A 20,062-nucleotide genomic window follows, 5' to 3' on the forward strand; every position below is an offset into this window, starting at 1 on the left:
CCTACCTCGGCTTATTAGATATATATAATTCTCTTTCTAACTAAAATACAGGTACAGAATTTCGTAGGAAGATAGATATTCTAGCCTCATTTTCCCAGCTTACTTTTCACGTGGAAACAACTTAATTAGAATGGTAGGTAAACATGATATTTCTGTAAAAATTATTGCTGCAATAATTAAATGCCCCCAACTCTTATATATACGAAACATTGATAAACAGCTTGCTTCATCTGTAACCACAAGCCAAATATATATCTCTCCCACAAAGTTGCGCAGACAATCATGTTGAAACCACAGCTAAGTCTCCGGCCGCAGTTCTCCTCCTCGACCCAAACCCCCAGCTTCCTTTTGTACAAGCCATTTCTCCATGGAAATGGCAATAGTATTACTTCCCTTTCAATATTTTCGATGCCCTCATTCCACAAGAAAAACAAAAATGCTCGAATCGCCTTCGCGCCTGGCAATATTAAAGCCGTAGCAACTAGCTCTACAGAGAAGGCAACCTCTGTCATGAAAGCCATTGTAACTGTGAAACTTACTGTTGGTGGCGTCCTCTCCAACCTTGTTATAGACCGAGATGATATAACAGACTGGCTTGGTAAAACACTCGTCTTGGAGCTTGTTAGCGCCGAGCTTGATCTTAGTAAGTATTGATTAATTCAAGATATATAATTAATAACACCCGAACCGTTTAATTATTATATATAAAAAGTACGTTTGAAGAGCGACTTTTTGGTTTCCAACCTCCTGTATATATGATTTATTTTTTTCTAATTTGTAGTTGGTTCATTAGTCAATTTATACATGATTTTCCTGCTTGAAACGGAACGTCTTTTAGTTCCACCTACAACGATTTATTCTCAAGTATCCATTGTCCTTAAATTTTCAACTCATTTTTGTACGTGCATGAAGTACTTCTACGTATATTAGTATATATGTGATAAAGACTAGTTCGTAGGTTATGTGATAAGAACTTCTTGCGCGCACGTGTAATTTGTTATGTTTGTTTTGCATATTTAGCTAGCTAATCAGGAACAGTTTTTGCCTCATCATTTTAAGAGTGGACATTCTATACTTTGTATTCAAATAATTCAAAATTATGAGAAAGATCATGCATGTAGCCTTCAAATTTTATTATATTTTTATTTGATATTATATAAGTTGATTTAGTTATTATTTCCAACATGATTTGGGTCTAATTAATTGTATTCTTGACATGATTTCCTCAACCAACTTGAGGAAATCATGTAACACCCCGTACCCAGAAGGGTCGGAGAATTACTACCTGTCACTTACAAACCTGTCTCTCCTGGCATTTAAATTTCCAGGGACTTCATAAATAGTACATATTTTCCAAAATAACCATAATACAAACTACATAAGTCATCATTACATAATAACATAAACCAAAGAGGGTCTGCAATCTTCCAATAATCTCAATGAAATAAAACGATACATCTTTAGGTCTCAATAGGTCCAAACAACATAAAGTACTTCAAATACTCAAGTTAAATCCTTCTACTAACAATGGTACTCGACCTTCCATCCATATCTTGCAAATCTCAAATTTCTATTCTTGACCCCCAGCGAGGTAATCAATGTCATCTAAAAATATATGAAGATAAGTGGGTGAGTTATCCACAACTCAGTAAGTAGAGAACATATACTAGTATGTAAACATGAGCCATTTTTAGAAAGTTTGGTATGCAGAAATAAAACATTTCATTTTCATATGCACATCTCCAAATGTGTGGTCAGAAAAATCAGAGCGACTATTAAACCTTTTCACACTCATAAACCATTTTCATATTCAAAAACCACTTTGGCACAACATAACTGCACATTTTCATCTTATTCGGTCATATCATATCATATCATGTCATATACCATGTTTAACCCCCGTGGAAGGGTTGTGCTATCCCCGGTGGCCAAACCAGGCAGTATCATGTTGTGAAACTTTTCCTTTTTCAATCTCGAAACCTCGAGTGTGCACACAGGAAAGAACACATAAAAGACCACTTTGTTTCCAAAGTGGGTGCACTCATATCATATCATATCACGTTGGTACCAACCATATCACGTGAACTAATATCATCATATCAGAACCATATTCAGAATCATAATCAAAACAGATAAGTATGCCAAAGGTTTTCATATCCATATCATATCAAACCATGTGCTGAACACATTCATATCATTTTTAGATAATCAATAACAGTTCCAAAATATTTCATATCACATGTATAAAAATCTCAATTTTCATATTCGCTCTTTTTCACATTTTAGAAACATGTCAATTATTGCTCATGTCTACACTTTTCATGCCAAAAAAATTCTTTAATCTTTCATACATATTTCATGAGTGAATGCAAAACATATACTGAGGTTGTTTTTCACATTCTCTTTTTAAAATAACATGCACAATTTTACAAACCAACCTCAGTTCATTTCTTTTTATGCAAATCTAGCATAGGAACTCCGCTTACCTAAACTTCTTAGCTTTTCGAAAATTTCCTCAAAAGTACCGAACAAATATTAATCTTCACCTATAAGATAATCACGTAAATTTTCATAAATTTCCAATCAATCTCGTATTTCGATACTCAAGCATAAAACTTCAAAATAATTCTTTTTTTTTTTAATTCCTCAAACCCAAAATTCTCATTATTCTTGAAATACTAACATTACTTTCTAAACTCATCAATATCAAACATAATAACTCCGACTAAAACACCAAATTCCAACTTATTTACAATTGAGATCTTACTATAATTTATAAAACTAAATAACATAACTATATCAAGGTCATTATAAGTAGATGATCATACTTTTGTTTAAATCAAAAATAGTCTTTTAAAAGGATTTAAAATAGATTTGCACTTACCGATCACTTCCAAAAAAGTCGTTAATATTTCTATAAAAATATTTCGTTAAAATATCAGTCTCTTACAAAAACTAACTTAACAATATAAATCCACATGCCTATGTTCAAATAAAAACGTACTCTGCAACTCACGTAATATACTCATGATTTCTAACCCAAAGTACATAATATAAACTCATTGAACTAAATACCCGAAACAAATAAATCTAGAACCATACTTTAAGGGATAAAAAGGTAAAAAAAAAAACAAAACACACTCTTCTTCCTACTGGGTTAACCGATATATATATATACGTATTCCGTATGTTTCTTTTTAAGCAACTATCAACAACAACCAACACAGTAAAGACAAACAGAGGCCCAACGTGAGCCACGGCAGGAACTTACCCACGGAAGAACAGAGGTAGTGGCACCGTGGGAGTGTGACGGAAGCTGGGCTGAGGTGGTGGACTTCCCCAACGGTGTCGCACAAAGAGAGAGGAAGAGAGAAAGCTGAAAACGAGGGAGAGGGAGATAGTGTGAGAGAAGAGACGAAGGGGGAGATACGACGAGGGAGTGTCCGTGGCTTACCAGAGGGACAGAGGTGGCGGGTGGCCGACCGAGGGTGGTGCGATGACGGCTTGCGGCGTGGGTTGGCGGCACACGGGATGGAGGAAAACTCCTCTGTTTTTTGGTGTAAAAACAGGGGTGGGGGAGTCTTAACCGGTAGCTGAGAAATGAGATGTGGAACTCGGAGGGACGGTGGCGCACGGCCGAGGGATGAACTTCGAGAGATTGAGGTACCGACAAGACTGTGCTTGGTGGAGTTGCGGCACATGAAACGGCTCTACGGGTGGCAGTTTACTGGTTGCAGACCGAGCCTTCGATTTGGCATTTTGTAGAGAAACGATAGCCTCCTGCAAAGAGGGGAAAGAGCGGCATAAAACCTAGGGTTGAGGACGTTTAACATATATATATATATGATAAGAATAGTAAAGAGATAAAACCTAGAAGAAAAGGATAAACGTACATGCATGAAAATGGAAAAGAAGAACGTGAACATAAGCGACGTAAGGCGTGAACCCGTGCGACAGTTTATGGAACCGTGAACCACGTGCATGGATGGCAGTGAGTTGGGTCTTACATCCTCCCCCTTATAAAAATTCCGTCCTCGAAATTTGTTATAAAAAGTCAACATTCGCATCAAAGAGTTGTGGGTACTTATCTCGCATTTCTTCCTCCAACTCCCATGAAGCTTCACTTATAGCATGATTTTTCCACAACACTTAACAAAGGGGATAGTTCGAGTCCGTAACATTTGCTATTTCCTTTCCAAAATCCGAACTGGTTCTTCCTCATAAGTCATATCCTCCTGAATCTGAAGTGGTTCATAGTCAATAACGTGCGTCGGGTTGGGAACATATTTCCTCAACATGGATATATGAAATACATTATGCACTCCCGCAAGTGCCGGTGGAAGTGCTACTCTGTAAGCCACTGGTCCAATCCAGTCAAGAATCTCAAATGGCCCAATATATCTTGGGCTCAACTTGCCCTTCTTTCCAAATCTCATAACTCCTTTCGTCGGTGCTATTCTCAAAAATACCTTATCTCCCACCTCAAACTTGAATTGGCGGCGACGTTTGTCTGCATAACTCTTTTGTCGGCTTTGAGCTGCTTTCATTCTTGCCCGAACGATATCTATCTTCTCTGTAGTCTGCTGAATAATCTCTGGTCCCAAAAGTTTCCTTTCACCTACTTGATCCCAATACAATGGAGATCTACACCTTCTGCCATACAAAACCTCGTAGGGTGCCATTCTAATGCTAGCCTGGAAACTATTATTATAGGCAAACTCGACCAATGGCAAATATTGCATCCAAGTTCCCTTAAAATTCATCACACATGCCTCAACATGTCTTCCAAGATTTGAATAGTTCTTTCTGACAGTCCATCTGTCTAAGGGTGAAATGCAGTACTGAAACTTAACTTAGTACCCATTGCCTCCTGTAAGCTTCGCCAAAACTTGGAGGTGAAACGAGGGTCTCTATCCTACACAATGGATACCGGTATCCCATGCAATCTCACTATCTCCTGTACATACAATTCAGCTAGTTTGTCCAATTTATAAGAGACTTTAATGGGTATAAAATGAGCAGCTTTCGTTAAGCGATCCACGATCACCCATATAGCATCTTGTCCGCTCAATGCCCTCAGTAGGCCTGTCACAAAGTCCATGGTGATATGCTCCCACTTCCACTCTGGAATCTGGTGTGGTTGTAATAATCATGCTGGTCTCTGATGCTCCGCCTTCACTTGTTGGCAAGTTAAGCATTGTTCCACAAATTTAGATATTTCTCTTTTCATGCCATTCCACCAAAAAGACTTTCTCAAGTCCCGATACATCTTGGTACTCCCTGGGTGAACTCTGTATAAGGAACGGTGTGCTTCTTTAAGAATTGCCCTTTTCAGTTCTTCATTAGTTGGCACGCTGAATCTACCCCTAAACCTTAAAACTCCATCCTCGGAAATGCTAAAGTCAGATTTGTCCCCGTTCCCGACTTCTTCCACTAGCTTCACCAACCTTAAATCCACCTTCTGAGCAGCTTTAATTCTATCTACCAAGGTTGGTTGAACTATCAAACTAGCCAAGAAAGTACTTGTATCACAGGTGATAACCTCAATACCGGCTATTTCTAGGTCCACTAACAACCTATGCTAACTGGTAAGGGCTGCAACTACTAGCCCCATAGACTTCCTACTTAAGGCGTCAGCTACAACATTAGCTTTACCTGAGTGATAATTAATGGTGCAGTCATAATCCTTGATCAACTCGAGTCATCTCCTCTGCTTCATATTTAATTCCTTTTGGGTGAAGAAATATTTCAAACTCTTGTGATCTGTATAAATCTCGCACTTTTCACCATACAGATAGTGTCTCCAAATCTTAAGTGCAAAAATGACTGTCGCAAGCTCTAGATAATGCGTGGGATAATTCTGCTGTATGCTTTCAGTTAGCATGAGGTGTATGCTATAAATTTCCCATGTTGCATCAGTACGCACCCCAAACCAAGCCTTGATGCATCGCTATAACTACAAATCCCCCTCTTACCGTAGGGACTGTTAACACCGGAGCCGTCACTAATCTCCGTTTCAACTCCTGGAAGCTCCCTTCACACTTTGTTGTCCATTCAAACTTATTATTTTTCCTGGTGAGTGATGTGAGAGGAATTGTTATCTTGGCGAAACCATCAATGAATCGACGGTAATAACCCGCCAATTCCAAGAAACTTCTAACCTCATGAACATTCTTCAGTGTCGGCCAATTAACCACTACCTCCACTTTTCCCGAGTCCACTGAAATACCATCTTTCGAAACTACATGCCCCAGAAATGCAATTGAATCGAGCGAAAATTCACACTTCTTCAATTTAGCAAATGACTTTTTATCTCTAAGTGTCCCAAGTACCAGTCTCAAATGTTCCTCATGCTCAGACTTGCTTTTGGAGTATACCAATATATTATCAATAAAAACAACTACAAACTTATCCAAAAATTCATGGAACACCCTGTTCATCAAATCCATGAATACTGCTAGGGCATTAGTCAGGCCAAAAGGCATGACCAAAAACTCATAATGGCCATAACGGGTCCTAAAAGTCGTCTTAGCTACGTCCTCGGCCCTGATTTTCAATTGATGGTAACCCGATCGAAGATCAATCTTTGAAAATACTTGAGCACCCTGGAGCTAATCAAACAAATCCTCTATATGGGGTAGCGGGTACTTATTCTTTATGGTCACACGATTAAGTTCCCTGTAGTCAATACACATTCTCATCGATCCATTCTTCTTCTTCACAAAGAGGACTGGAGCTCCCCAAGGTGATACACTAGGCCTGATAAAACCCTTATCCAACAGGTCTTGCAACTGTTCCTTAAGTTCAACTAATTCAGACGGTGTCATCCGGTAGGGTGCTTTCGAAAGGGGGGGTCGTGCCTGGGACTAGTTCGATAGTAAACTCTACTTCCCGCTGGGGCGAGAGTCCAGGTAAATCTTCTGGGAAAACCTCTGGATATTCCCTCCCCACAGGTATCTGCTCTAACTTCAACTCCTCTTTTGGTGCTTCTACCACGCAGATTAAGAATCCCTGACAACCATCTAGTAACAATTTCCCAACTTGAACGGCAGATATGATGGGTGAATGCATCCTCACTTTTGAACCTGTGAATCGAAATTCACTTTCTTTTGGGGGCCTAAATATCACTTCTTTTTTAAAACAGTCTATGCCGGCATCGTAGCAAGCCAACCAATCCATACCCAAAATTACATCAAACCAATCATGTTAAACACTATCAAATTTGCTGGCATCAATCTTCCCTCAATAGATAAAGGACACCCTGGTAGAAACTCGTCACAGACTACCGAATTTCCTGTTGGGGTCGCAACCACTAACTTGGACTTTAACTTTTCGGTTTCTAAGGTGCAAAATCGAGCACAAGTCATGGAAACAAACGAATGTGTCGCTCCTGAACCAAATAATACAGTGGCATTATTAGAAAACAAAGAAAGAATACCTGTGGTCACAATCAACATCATTCATGAACTAAAATTTTCAAGTCTTAACCTCAATCCACAAATCAATATCTTAAAACATAACAAAGAAGTCATACTCGTGATCACATCATTCCTATCCTCAGCCTCTCCAGGTGTCAGAGCAAAAACCCTTGCAGGCGTAGTAGTACGCTGGATGTTGCCTCGCACTGTCCCTTCTGCCCTAGGTGGTGGTGGTGGCCTGTTGCTATCCAATAGCAAAAGGCAGTTCCTGAGATACTGACCGATTTGCCACAACGGTAGCATAGTCCCGCTTCCTTCCTGCATACTCCAGCATGCACTCGGTTGTAAGTCCTACATTGATATGCTTGTTGGGTGCCCTGAACCATCCTTTTTCCTGAGTTACTACCTTCATTCCTCTTTTTCCACGCTCCTTGGTCAATGCCAGAATGATGCCCCGATGAAGTAGTCATCTTCCTCTGATCGTGTAATGGAGCACTTCTCTGAAGGCTTCACTCAAAAACTGTGGCCTTATCTACCAATTCTGAGAAATTCTGAATCTGGAAGCCCACTACTCGCTCATAAAGTTTTTCATTTAATCCTTGTTCGAATTTACGCACCTTCTTTTATTCATCAGGAATCAGATACGCAGCAAAATGGGATAATTCAATGAATCTAGCTGCATATTGGTGCACCGTCATGGTTCCCTGCACCAACGTGGAAAATTTCATTGCCTTATCCTCTTGAGCCGAGCTTGGGAAAAATCACTAAAGAAAAATCTGCTTAAAATGTGGCCAACTGACTATTTCTGTTCCCCCTGCTTCTCGGATAGTTCTTTCTGAGATCCACCATCTTTTTCCCTCACCGGTCAGTTTGAATGTTGCATATGCTACCTTTTGTTCATCTGTGCAGGTTAACACCCGTAATATCTCTTCAATATCTTGCACCTAATTTTCAGCTAGCGTACCCGGAAGAGTCGGAGAATTACTACCTGTCACTTACAAACCTGTCTCTCCAAGCATTTAAATTTTCAGGGACTTCATAAATAGTACACAATCTCATATTTTTCAAAATAACCATAATACAAACTTCATAAGTCATCCTTACAGAATAACATAAACCAAAGGGGGTCCACAATCTTCAAATAATCTCAACGAAATAAAACGATACGCCTTTAGGTCTCAATAGGTCCAAACAATATAAAGTACTTCAAATATTCAAGTTAAATCCTTCTACTAACAAGGGCACTCCTAGGTACTCGACCTTCCATCCATATCTTGCAAATCTCAAATTTCTATTCTTGACCCCCAGCGGGGTAATCAATGTCATCTAAAAATATATGAAGATAAGTGGGTGAGTTATCCACAACTCAGTAAGTAGAGAACATAAACTAGTATGTAAACATGAGCCATTTTTAGAAAGTTTGGTATGCAGAAATAAAACATTTCATTTTCATATGCACATCTCCAAATGTGTGGTCAGAAAAATCAGAGCGACTATTAAATCTTTTCACACTCATAAACCATTTCCATTTTTAAAAACCACTTTGGCACAACATAACTGCACATTTTCATCTTATCATGTCATATTATATCATATCATGTCATATACCTTGTTTAACCCCCGTCGTAGGGTTGTGCTATCTCCGATGGCCAAACCAGGCAGTATCATGTTGTGAAACTTCCCTTTTTTCAATCTCGGAACCCCGAGTGTACACACAGGAAAGAACACATAAAAGACCATTTTGTTTCCAAAGTGGGTGCACTCATATCATATCATATCATATCATGTTGGTAGCAACCATATCACGTGAACTAATATCATCATATCGAAACCATATTCAGAATCAGAATCAAAACAAATAAGTATGCCAAAGGTTTTCGTATCCATATTATATCAAACCACGTGCTGAACACACTCACATCATTTTCAGATAATCAATAACAGTTCCAAAATATTTCATATCACATGTATAAAAATCTCAATTTTCATATTCGCTCTTTTTCACATTTCAGAAACGTGTCAATTATTGCTCATGTCCACACTTTTCATGCCAAAAATATTCTTTAATCTTTTATACATATTTCATGAGTGAATGTAAAACATATACTGAAGTTGTTTTTCACATTCTCTTTTTAAAATAACATGCACAATTTTACAAATCAACCTTAGTTCATTTCTTTTTATGCAAATCTAGCATATGAACTCCGCTTACCTGAACTTCTTAGCTTTTCAAAAATTTCCTCAAAAGTGTCGAACAAATATTAATCTTCACATATAAGATAATCACGTAAATTTCCATAAATTTTCAATTAATATCGTATTTCGATATTCAAGCCTAAAACTTCTAAAATAATTCTTTTTTTTTTTTTTAATTCCTCAAACCCAAAATTCTCTTTATTCCTGAAATACCAACATTACTTTCTAAACTCATCAATATCCAACATAATAACTCTGACTAAAACACCAAATTCCAACTTATTTACATTTGAGATCTTACTATAATTTATAAAACTAAATAACATAACTATATCAAGGTCATTATAAGTAGATGATCATACTTTTGTTTAAATCAAAAATATTCTTTTAAAAGGATTTAAAATAAATTTGCACTTACCGATCACTTCAAAAAAATTCTTCAGTATTTCCATAAAAATATTCCGTTAAAATATCAGTCTCTTACAAATACTAACTTAACAATATAAATTCACACGCCAACGTTCAAATAAAAACATATTTTGCAACTCACGTAATATGCTCATGATTTCAAACCCAAAGTGCATAATATAAACTCATTGAACTAAATACCCGAAACAAATAAATCTGGAACCATACTTTAAGGGGTAAAAAGGTAAAAAAAAAACAAAACACACTCTTCTTCCTACTGGGTTAACCGATATATATATATACATATTCTATATGTTTCCTTTTTAGGCAACTATCAACAACAACCAACACAGTAAAGACAAACAGAGGCCCAACGTGAGCCACGGCAGGAACTTACCCACGGAAGAACCGAGGCAGAGGCACCATGGGAACGGAAGCTGGGCTGAGGTGGTGGACTTCCCCAACGGTGTCACACAGCGAGAGAGGAAGCTGAAAATGAGGGAGAGGGAGATAGTGTGAGAGAAGAGACGGAGGGAGAGATATGGCGAGGGAGTGTCTGTGGCTTACCGGGGGGACAGAGGTGGCGCGGCGGACCGAGGGTGGTGCGACGACGGCTTGCGGCGTGGGTTGGCGGGTTGGCGCCACACGAGATGGAGGAAAACTCCTCAGTTTCTTGGTGTAAAAACAGAGGTGGGGGAGTCTTAACCAGCAGCTGAGAAACGAGATGTGGAACTCCAAGAGATTGAGGTACCGGCGAGACTGTGCTTGGTGGAGTTGCGGCACGTGAAACGGCTCTACGGGTGGCGGTTTACTGGTTGCAGACCGAGCCTTCAGTTTGGCATTTTGCAGAGAAACGATAGCCTCCTGCAAAGAGGGGAAAGAGCGGCACAAAACTTAGGGTTGAGGATGTTTAACATATATATAAGATAAAAATAGTAAAGAGATAAAATCTAGAGGAAAAGGATAAACGTACATGCATGAAAATGGAAAAGAAGAACGTGAACATAAGCGATGTAAGGCGTGAACCTGTGCGACAGTTTATGGAACCGTGTACCACGTGCATGGATGGCAGTGAGCAGTTGGGTCTTACATACTATATATATAATTAAATGCGTGCAAGTTGTCAAGTACTACTGTATGCCTATTGTATCTAAGTTAATAGATAGCATAAGCGCGATCGGAGTCATGAGGCGTAGAGGCTAGCTATATATATATATATAGGTTAATTAAGAACCCATAAATAAGAAATTAGCATGATCTCTACGGTCTGGTCCATTAACATGCAGTATTACTGTTAATTGTAGTATTAATTATATATTTGTTGATTTTGAAGAGACGGGATTAGAGAAGGAAACAAGCAAAGGATACACACACTGGATGAGCCAAGATGAAGGGGAGGTGAAATATGAGGCAGGTTTCAAAGTTCCGGTTGATTTCTGAGAGGTTGGGGCCATTTTTGTGGTGAATGAGCACAACCAAGAGATGTATCCCAAGGATATTAGCCTTAATGGCTTTCCTAATGGTCCAGTACTCAATGTGACCTGTAATTCATGGGTTCACTCAAAGCATGATTATCCTCATAAGAGAGTCTCTTTCGGAAACAAGGTCAGCCTCCTGGTCTCCAACACCTTGAACTACGTACTACATTAAATTAATTAAGGTCTTTTTTTAGCTAATTAGTGCTTAAAACTATAATTAGGTCTTTCATGTACAGTAGAGTAGAAGAAATTGATCCGGACCTAAAAACCGGGAAAAGAACAACGGTACATTAACCGACAATAAATAAATAAAATATAATATCTAGATATCTTTCTTTTCACAATAGTGCAATATCAGCGCCACGGCCCACCTCTTTGGTTCTCGCCGACTCTCGTCGAGAGAGACATGCAGTATATTTAGGAGCGGCTAAAGTTTTGCCATACAATCTCCATCAAACTTAATATTTTTTTAAATTTTTTAATTTTTTTAAGTTTATTTTTTTAAATTATTTCAAATTTTCTATTTATTATTCATATAATAAATATTTGATAAAAAAATAATAAAAATTAAAAAAAATATGGAGTGTGAAGTATATATGAGAAAGTTGTGAAAATTTATTCTTAATACAATTGAGGACTAAAGTAAAATTTAAGTGACTAATTTATAATTATAATAAAATATAATATAAATTATTATATAGAATATTTTTAAAATTTTCAATAAAATGTGATTTTATTTAAAATTTTTAAATAAATTTTTTTTGAATTTATAATATTTAATACAACAACTTAAAATGAGGTCTCAATATAATTCTTCTGCCTCAATTTAGCAAGATTTTAAAATCTTTATTTAAAAATATAAATAATTCATTGTATTAAATATTAAATTTAGTATTATGGGGCCTTGCACACTTTAAAAAATATAAAAATTATTTAAAATCTTATTTAATGAAATGGTTTTTATTTAAAAAAAAAAAAACTCTTTTTTTATTTTAAGACCTTGCATGTATAGGCCGGAGAGGGCTTTACGCAATGGCCTAAACTTACATGCAATATTTGGTTTAAAAAATTAAAAAACAAAGATAGCAACATTTTGTAATTTTACTTATGCGAATAATTCGTTGTTTCGCACGGTCTTCAATAATTAATAAGTTTCTTGTAGTCCCTTTTTTTACAACCCTACCATAAAATGTATAAAAAAGCAGTAAGCAGTATTTAGAACTGCATGCTATTGGGACAAACGTCTTATTTTGGAGAGAGATAATATGAATTGCATAGTATTTAATTAATGAATATTTAAAGTTATTATATACAAGTAAGATTCACACACATTGAATGTAGAACAGAATTGTGTATCCATCCATGCCATCTATCTTAATCAAATTTAATTTAAATTTGAAAGTTTGGATAACACAAAATCAAGTTTTAGAATAATTCGAAGCCATTAATATTTACGTTACAGGAATCTATTTTTTCTTAAATTTTTCTTTCCCAGGTAAACCTTATTATATTTTATTAAAAAATTATATATGATGAACATGTATAGTTTATAATGCATAGAACATTCAAAATTAACCATCCTCATGATTTTAATTTTTTAAAAATTGATTCCCTAGAGAGAATTACATTTATAATAATATTGTCTCTTTAGAGCACTTTTTTATTGTGATTTTCTTTCCTTCTAGATCGTGACAATAATGTATCTATATGTGTGTTGGATGTGGATGATCTGTAGTCATACTTGCCATCAGAGACACCAGAAAGGTTGAGGAGGCTAAGAGAAGAAGAGCTTGTCACTTTGACAGGAAATGGGGAAGGAGAACGAAAGACGCACAAGAGAATTTACGATTACGATCTCTACAATGATATTGGAAATCCCAATAGTAGTGACGATCTGAAAAGACCGGTGCTCGGTGGAAAGGAACATACATATCCTAGGCGCTGTAGAACTGGATGCCCTCACAATGACAAAAGTATATGAACATCCTTTCAATTATTATTATTATAGGAGAAATGATATATATATATAATATCACACTACTATCTTATTTTTATCTTATTTATAAATATGATACTTTCCATCATTCTTAAATCAACCATTATCTTTTTTTAAAAAAATTGTTAAACAATGACACCTCATAATAAGATAAAAGTGATCGTGGATAATGGTGTAAGATAGACATAAGGTACTGTATTATTGCGCGCATACTATATATGGATCATTTAATTAAGTTTGATTTTGTATAGTCGACGTCACATCTGAAAAACGTATATCAGACTTGTTTGTTGGTATCCATGCATGCGTGCTAGCTTAGGATTTGTTTGTTAAGTGAGAGTACTTGAGATACTCTTATTATTATTCTTTATTTTATTATTATTTTTTATCTACTTTTATACTATTCATTACTTTTCACCTACTTTTTAATATTTTATTATTACTTTTTCATTACTTTTTCATTACTATTCACAAACATTCTCAACACTTCTTAGGTATTCTCACTATCCAAACTAAGTAAGGTTGTGTTTGGCAAGTGAGAGTATTTGAGGTACTCTCACTACTATTCTTTACTTTATTATTACTTTTTACCTATTTTTCTACTATTCTTTACTTTTTACTTATATTTTAATATTTTATTCTTACTTTTTCATTATTTTTTTACTATTATTTATAAATATTCTCAACACTTCTAAGATATTTTTATATTTTTATTACCCAAACGTAGCCTTAATTCTAATCGCTCGAAATTGATCTTTCGGAGAGATATTTTCAATTTGTACTAGTTTATCCGATATTTCTTTTTCTGAAAGCCGTCTCATACACGAACATGGATGGAAATTGTGCATATCATGTGACAGCTGATGATTTGATTTTAATGACATGGTCAAGGTCTCGATAGTGGTTGATCATAAGGTGATGATCATCACAGGAAACCATTCTAGATTATTGGAGAGAGAGAGAGATTGATTAAGATTGTTGACTATTAATATTACGTTGTAGGACCGGCGGCTCTAGCTTCCACTACTAGGCAACTATAACGCCTCTAGTGAAAGAAGCCCCCAAATAAAATCCTTCAATCTTTAAGAAAAAATATATATTCCAATAAGGAGACATTGACCGGTTCAACGAGAGAATATCAAGAGTATTGAATACGTCTTACGTAATTTGCAATATCTTTAATTGATAGCTGTCTTGTCTCACCTCCATTCAAATGAATAAAAGGCTGATGGATCGATAGTTCATCCTGTTTTAATATAAGAGAAGTGTTATAATAATAAATAAATAATAAACTCGCAAAATAAATATGGTTTCAAAGTATAGATTAGATCCATTTTATACTAAAAATAGTTTTAGAATTTAAAATCATATCAGTATATCAATTTACTTTTGTGAGATCTTTTTGTACCTAAATCAATTCTCTAACAATAAATCTATAAAATGAAAGGAAAAATTATTTACACACAATACTTTATGCAACTATGTTTTAAATGAATGGTATATATTTTTGTAAATTCAGTAACATCATTTATAAAATTACCCTCATATTAAAATATAGTTGTGAAATATGATGTTGTTAAATGCATGTCTTATATGGGTATCATTAAAATGTCTCTACGGTACGTTTTCCATTTTGCTAGGCTCAAGAAAATTAAAAGTATATTAGAAAATAGAACGATAAAGAAATAAGTAAAATATTATGACAATGTTATAAGCTTTCATTCATATCGTGAAAAGTCCGTGCATGAGATGTCTCTAGGATTTTTCATTATCCTATGGTTCATACGAAGGTATATATATATATATATAAAGTAAAGTATAACGTTGTAGAATAAGAATACAAGTTAAATATAAATTTATCACGTCAATAAATATGCTTTAAGATGATAAAATATAAAATAATATTTTTCGAATAATAAATATAATCACAGTAAATATATAGCTCTTCATTCATTTTTAATATGCAACTTCATTCCTTTTTTATCATATGAACAATTGCTTAATTTGTGCCAGATCCATTGTCGGAGAAAAGAAGTAGCAACGTCTATATTCCAAGGGATGAATCCTTCTCAGAAGTAAAGCAGCTAACATTCGCCGCAAAGGCATTATACTCTGTTTTGCATGCATTGGTACCATCCCTAGAGATCGCAATCGTTGACGGGGAACTCGGATTCCCTTAGTTCACTGCCATAGATTAACTTTTCAACGAGGGGGTAAACTTGCCTCCTCTTAATAAAGCACAAAACAAAGTATCGCTACTCAACATCCTGCCCAGGCTTGTCAAGGATATCAGTCAAGCCCAAGATGATGTGTTGCGGTTTGAGACCTCAGAAACAATGGATAGTGAGAAAACAGAGACATAAAACTTATGTTTGATCCTTTCATCCTATGCAATCTTTCTTCAAATTGTTTTTCTTTGGCACGTGCAGGAGACAAGTCCTTTTAGTTTAGGGATGATGAATTTGCCAGGCAGACTCTTGCAGGTCTCAACCCGTGTAGCATACGGTTGGTCACGGTATGAATTGCAGTCATTTACAATGAAAGATCTTGATGAATAAATAAGAATTGAGACAACACTTTCTAGAAATAATATGATGACATTAATTATATATTTATCAACTATTAGATCAAATCTTGTATTTTCGAAAACAAAAATCTAAGTCAAAGACTATTAATGGACAATACCATATCTAGTAGGGTAGGAGTGAGATGAAGATGTACTATTAGTATTACATTAATATATGTATATATATATATATGTTTTCAATATAATAGATATAAACACATGCACACATCTTAAGTTTAGCATTATATTTGAAAGTAAACAAAAAAAATAGTTTAGCCAGATGGTCTGCTACTATCGGTTAATAGATCAAGTAATTATGATTAAACATGTCATGATCATGAACTCGTATGGTATTCTCTTATGTCCTTATAAGATACAAGTACTGCATGTGTAGATTTTAATTTCTGTATACTAAACTTTTGTTTAAAAATCATGATTTAGGAATGGCCCTTGAAGAGTAAGCTTGACCCAAAGATTTACGGTCCTCAAGAATCAGCAATCACTACAGAAATGATTGAGCAAGAAATCAAAGGCTTTTGTTCTGTCAAGGAGGTAATTAACACCAGAAAATAGACATGCATGTGATAACTTGCACGTGATATATGGTGATAAAATTTATGACCCCTTCATTCTTATAATTAATTCAAATCTATAAATATTGTGTTATTTAATTATAACTATATTCATTAATCATGCAGGCTATAAGTCAGAAGAAGTTGTACATTTTAGACTACCATGATCTATTCTTACCCTTTGTGAGCAAAGTAAGAGAAATTAAAGGCACAACTTTGTATGGATCACGGACGCTCTTCTTTCTTACCCCTGAGGGCACGTTAAGGCCGTTGGCCATTGAGCTAACTCGGCCCCCAATCGATGGGAAGCCTCAGTGGAGAGAAGTTTTCACACCCTGTTGGGATGCTACAGGTGTCTGGATTTGGAGGCTTGCCAAAGCTCATGTACTAGCCCACGACTCCGGTTATCACCAACTTGTTAGTCATTGGTATACCTTCCCGGACCCTTAACCCATGCTTGTATGGAAATATGCCAATACTTGTTCTATCCATGCACTAAAAGATCAGTTATTTTTTAACAAGCTGAGAAAAATATATATGTTGGAATGATTTTTGTTCAACAAACAATGCTATAAAATAGGAAACATAATGCACTTGTACAAATAAGCTAACATGTTGTATTCTTTTATCTATTCAATTTCAGGCTAAGAACTCATTGTTGCACAGAACCTTATGTAATTGCAACAAACAGACAACTTAGTGCAATCCACCCAATCCGCAGACTATTGCTCCCTCATTTTCGATACACTACGGAGATTAATGCTCTCGTTCGAGAAGCTCTCATCAATGCAGGAGGGATTATTGAGAGTTCATTCTCACCCGAAAAGTATTCAATGGAATTTAGCGCTGTCGCTTATGATCAGCAGTGGCAATTCAACCTCGGGGCTCTACCAGCAGATTTACTTAACAGGTGATTTATGATTAACATTTCCTTATTTAAGTTTAATCAGAGTAATCAAGAGGAATACTATGTATTGGAAAATTTAATTAACATTATAGCCAATATGATCTATGATCTCCAAATATATTCACTAATTTCTTGACTTCACTACTTGCTAGGGGACTTGCTGTTGAGGATCCAACTGCTCCGCATGGCCTAAAGCTGACAATTGAGGACTACCCCTTTGCTAATGATGGCCTTCTCCTTTGGGACACCATCAGAGAGTGGGTTAGTGACTATGTCAATTACTATTATCCTAACCCGACAGCCATAGAGTCGGATTAAGAGCTACATGACTGGTGGACAGAAATCCGAACAGTTGGCCATGGTGACAAAAAGGATGAATCATGGTGGCCGGTCCTCAATACCCCAACAGACCTTATACAAATCATCACAACAATCATATGGGTGGCTTCTGGTCACCATGCAGCTGTGAACTTTGGACAATACACCTATGCGGGTTATTTCCCAAATCGGCCTACCATTGCTAGGAACAATATGCCCTCTGAAGAACCTTCTGATGAATTTTGTACCAACTTCTTGAGAAAGCCTGAAGGTGCACTTTTACAATGCTTCCCTTCACAACTTCAAGCAACAAGAATCATGGCTGTTTTGGACGTACTATCAAATCATTCTCCCGATGAAGAGTATCTTGGGGAGGCAATAGAGCCGGCATAGGCTGAGAATCGACATATAAAGGCAGCCTTTGAGAGATTTAATGGAAGGTTGAAGCATCTTGAAGGGATTATTGATGAGAGGAATGCCAATAGGAACTTGAAGAACAGAAGCGGGGCTGGGATTGTGCCATATGAGCTTTTGAAACCCTTTTCCAAACCTGGAGTGACTGGAAAGGGAGTTCCCTATAGCATTTCCATTTGAAATGGAAAATGCATATTTCATAATGTCGTTTCATAAGTTATAAAGAGCTTGTGTGAGTTGTTATATTTGGAAACATAATATTATGGCCGGGTGAACCATATATATTTTTTAAAATTTTGAACAAAACCAAAAAACATTTAGCGACAACAAATTAACAAATATATATGCGCATAGCACCAAACAACCACTTTAAAGAACTATATATGTACACCGTCTTAATGCAACATAATCTTCAACAACCATTGACATGTTCATTATTAATATAGAAAAAGGCCATGCCAGATATGAGTAGTTCTCCGTTCAAGGAAAGGTGGGATTTCATATTACAACTTCTCCTGCCCAACTTAATCACATTTGGTGTTTTATTCATCACACCGTTCCTTTACTTAATCCGAGATCATTTACAAACTTTTTCTGAAGTTTTGTTGCATACACTTTGTTAAATTATATTTATCCTTTGTTTTCTTACTATGAATAACAAAACATTTCAAATTGGTGAATTGATTGTGCTAAAATTGCAAAGGGCTAGATTAAGCTTGTTCATATGGGTTGGGTTTTTTTCCTGCTCGGTCCGAAATCCGGATAAGGTTTCGGCCAGGTACTTGCATAGAAAAACCCGGGTACCCCCCCCCCCCCCCTTCTGGGTTTGAATGTTTTGATGTTCTTTTCTAGCAACTAAATGGACATACACTCAAAAAAAAAAAAAAAATTATGTTCAATGAATCATCTATTTTATGGTTTTCTTTTTACTATCTTCTCCACGTGGTTTTTTACCGGTGGTCGAGGAACATATAGGCTTTGATTTAAAAAATTAAATAAATAGAGTTTGAATACTACATCAATATTTTTTTCATTAAAAAATATTCATAACATGTAAGTTTTGATTTATATATATATATAAAAAAAACTAGGTGTTCCAGATTTTTAAAAATAGGTTTCAATCTAGATTCTTGGCCCGGGTTTGACCCTGGCTAACCCGCTAATCCGGTCTGGCTTTCAGTCTGATTTTGAAATCCGGGTTCCAGTTTGGATATATTCAGATTCTTAGGCTAGAACCCCAGATAAACAGTACTAGGCTAGATAGTAGTATGAGATCTGTACATGAGCTGGGCCATCCCTAATAAAATACCTAATAAATATTTTAAATAATATATAAATTTCAAACATTTTGACTCCAAACTAGTAGAAATAAAAGGAAAGAAATCAAAAGAAAAAAGAGAAGCAATTTTGGGTCACGTTGGAAAATTCTATTTTTTTTACGAAACACAACTATGGCGAGAATTTTGATCTAAAAGTAAATCAGGCCGCAAAAATATTCCAATCCGTCTAAAATTGGGTCAGGCCAGTCATCAGGTCGAGTGAATAGTATTAAAAAAACAATCTAAGTATGTCCATCTTTTCTTGTATTCTAGTCCGTGATCCTATGTTCAGACCGAATGATTGAAAAAAAAAAGGAAAGAATTTTCCATGGTTGTGATGGTAGTAGTATGATAAAGAAGCACCGATTGGAATACTTTTGCGGAATTGTAGTATCATGTGCTTCTTTATCTATACATTATACTACATCTTATTTTTATCTTATTAAGTAAGATATGATATATTTATTATT

At 35.9% G+C, this 20,062-nt stretch overlaps 2 pseudogenes; one reads left to right on the forward strand and one right to left on the reverse strand.

The window, feature by feature from the left end:
• The window catches only part of LOC121238238, a 111,348-nt pseudogene that overhangs the window by 59,767 nt on the left and 31,519 nt on the right, over positions 1-20,062 (reverse strand).
• LOC121238435 lies at positions 268-18,521 on the forward strand (annotated as a pseudogene).

The sequence above is a fragment of the Juglans microcarpa x Juglans regia genome, chromosome 7D (genome assembly GCF_004785595.1).
Source record: "Juglans microcarpa x Juglans regia isolate MS1-56 chromosome 7D, Jm3101_v1.0, whole genome shotgun sequence".
Classification (NCBI taxonomy): domain Eukaryota; kingdom Viridiplantae; phylum Streptophyta; class Magnoliopsida; order Fagales; family Juglandaceae; genus Juglans; species Juglans microcarpa x Juglans regia.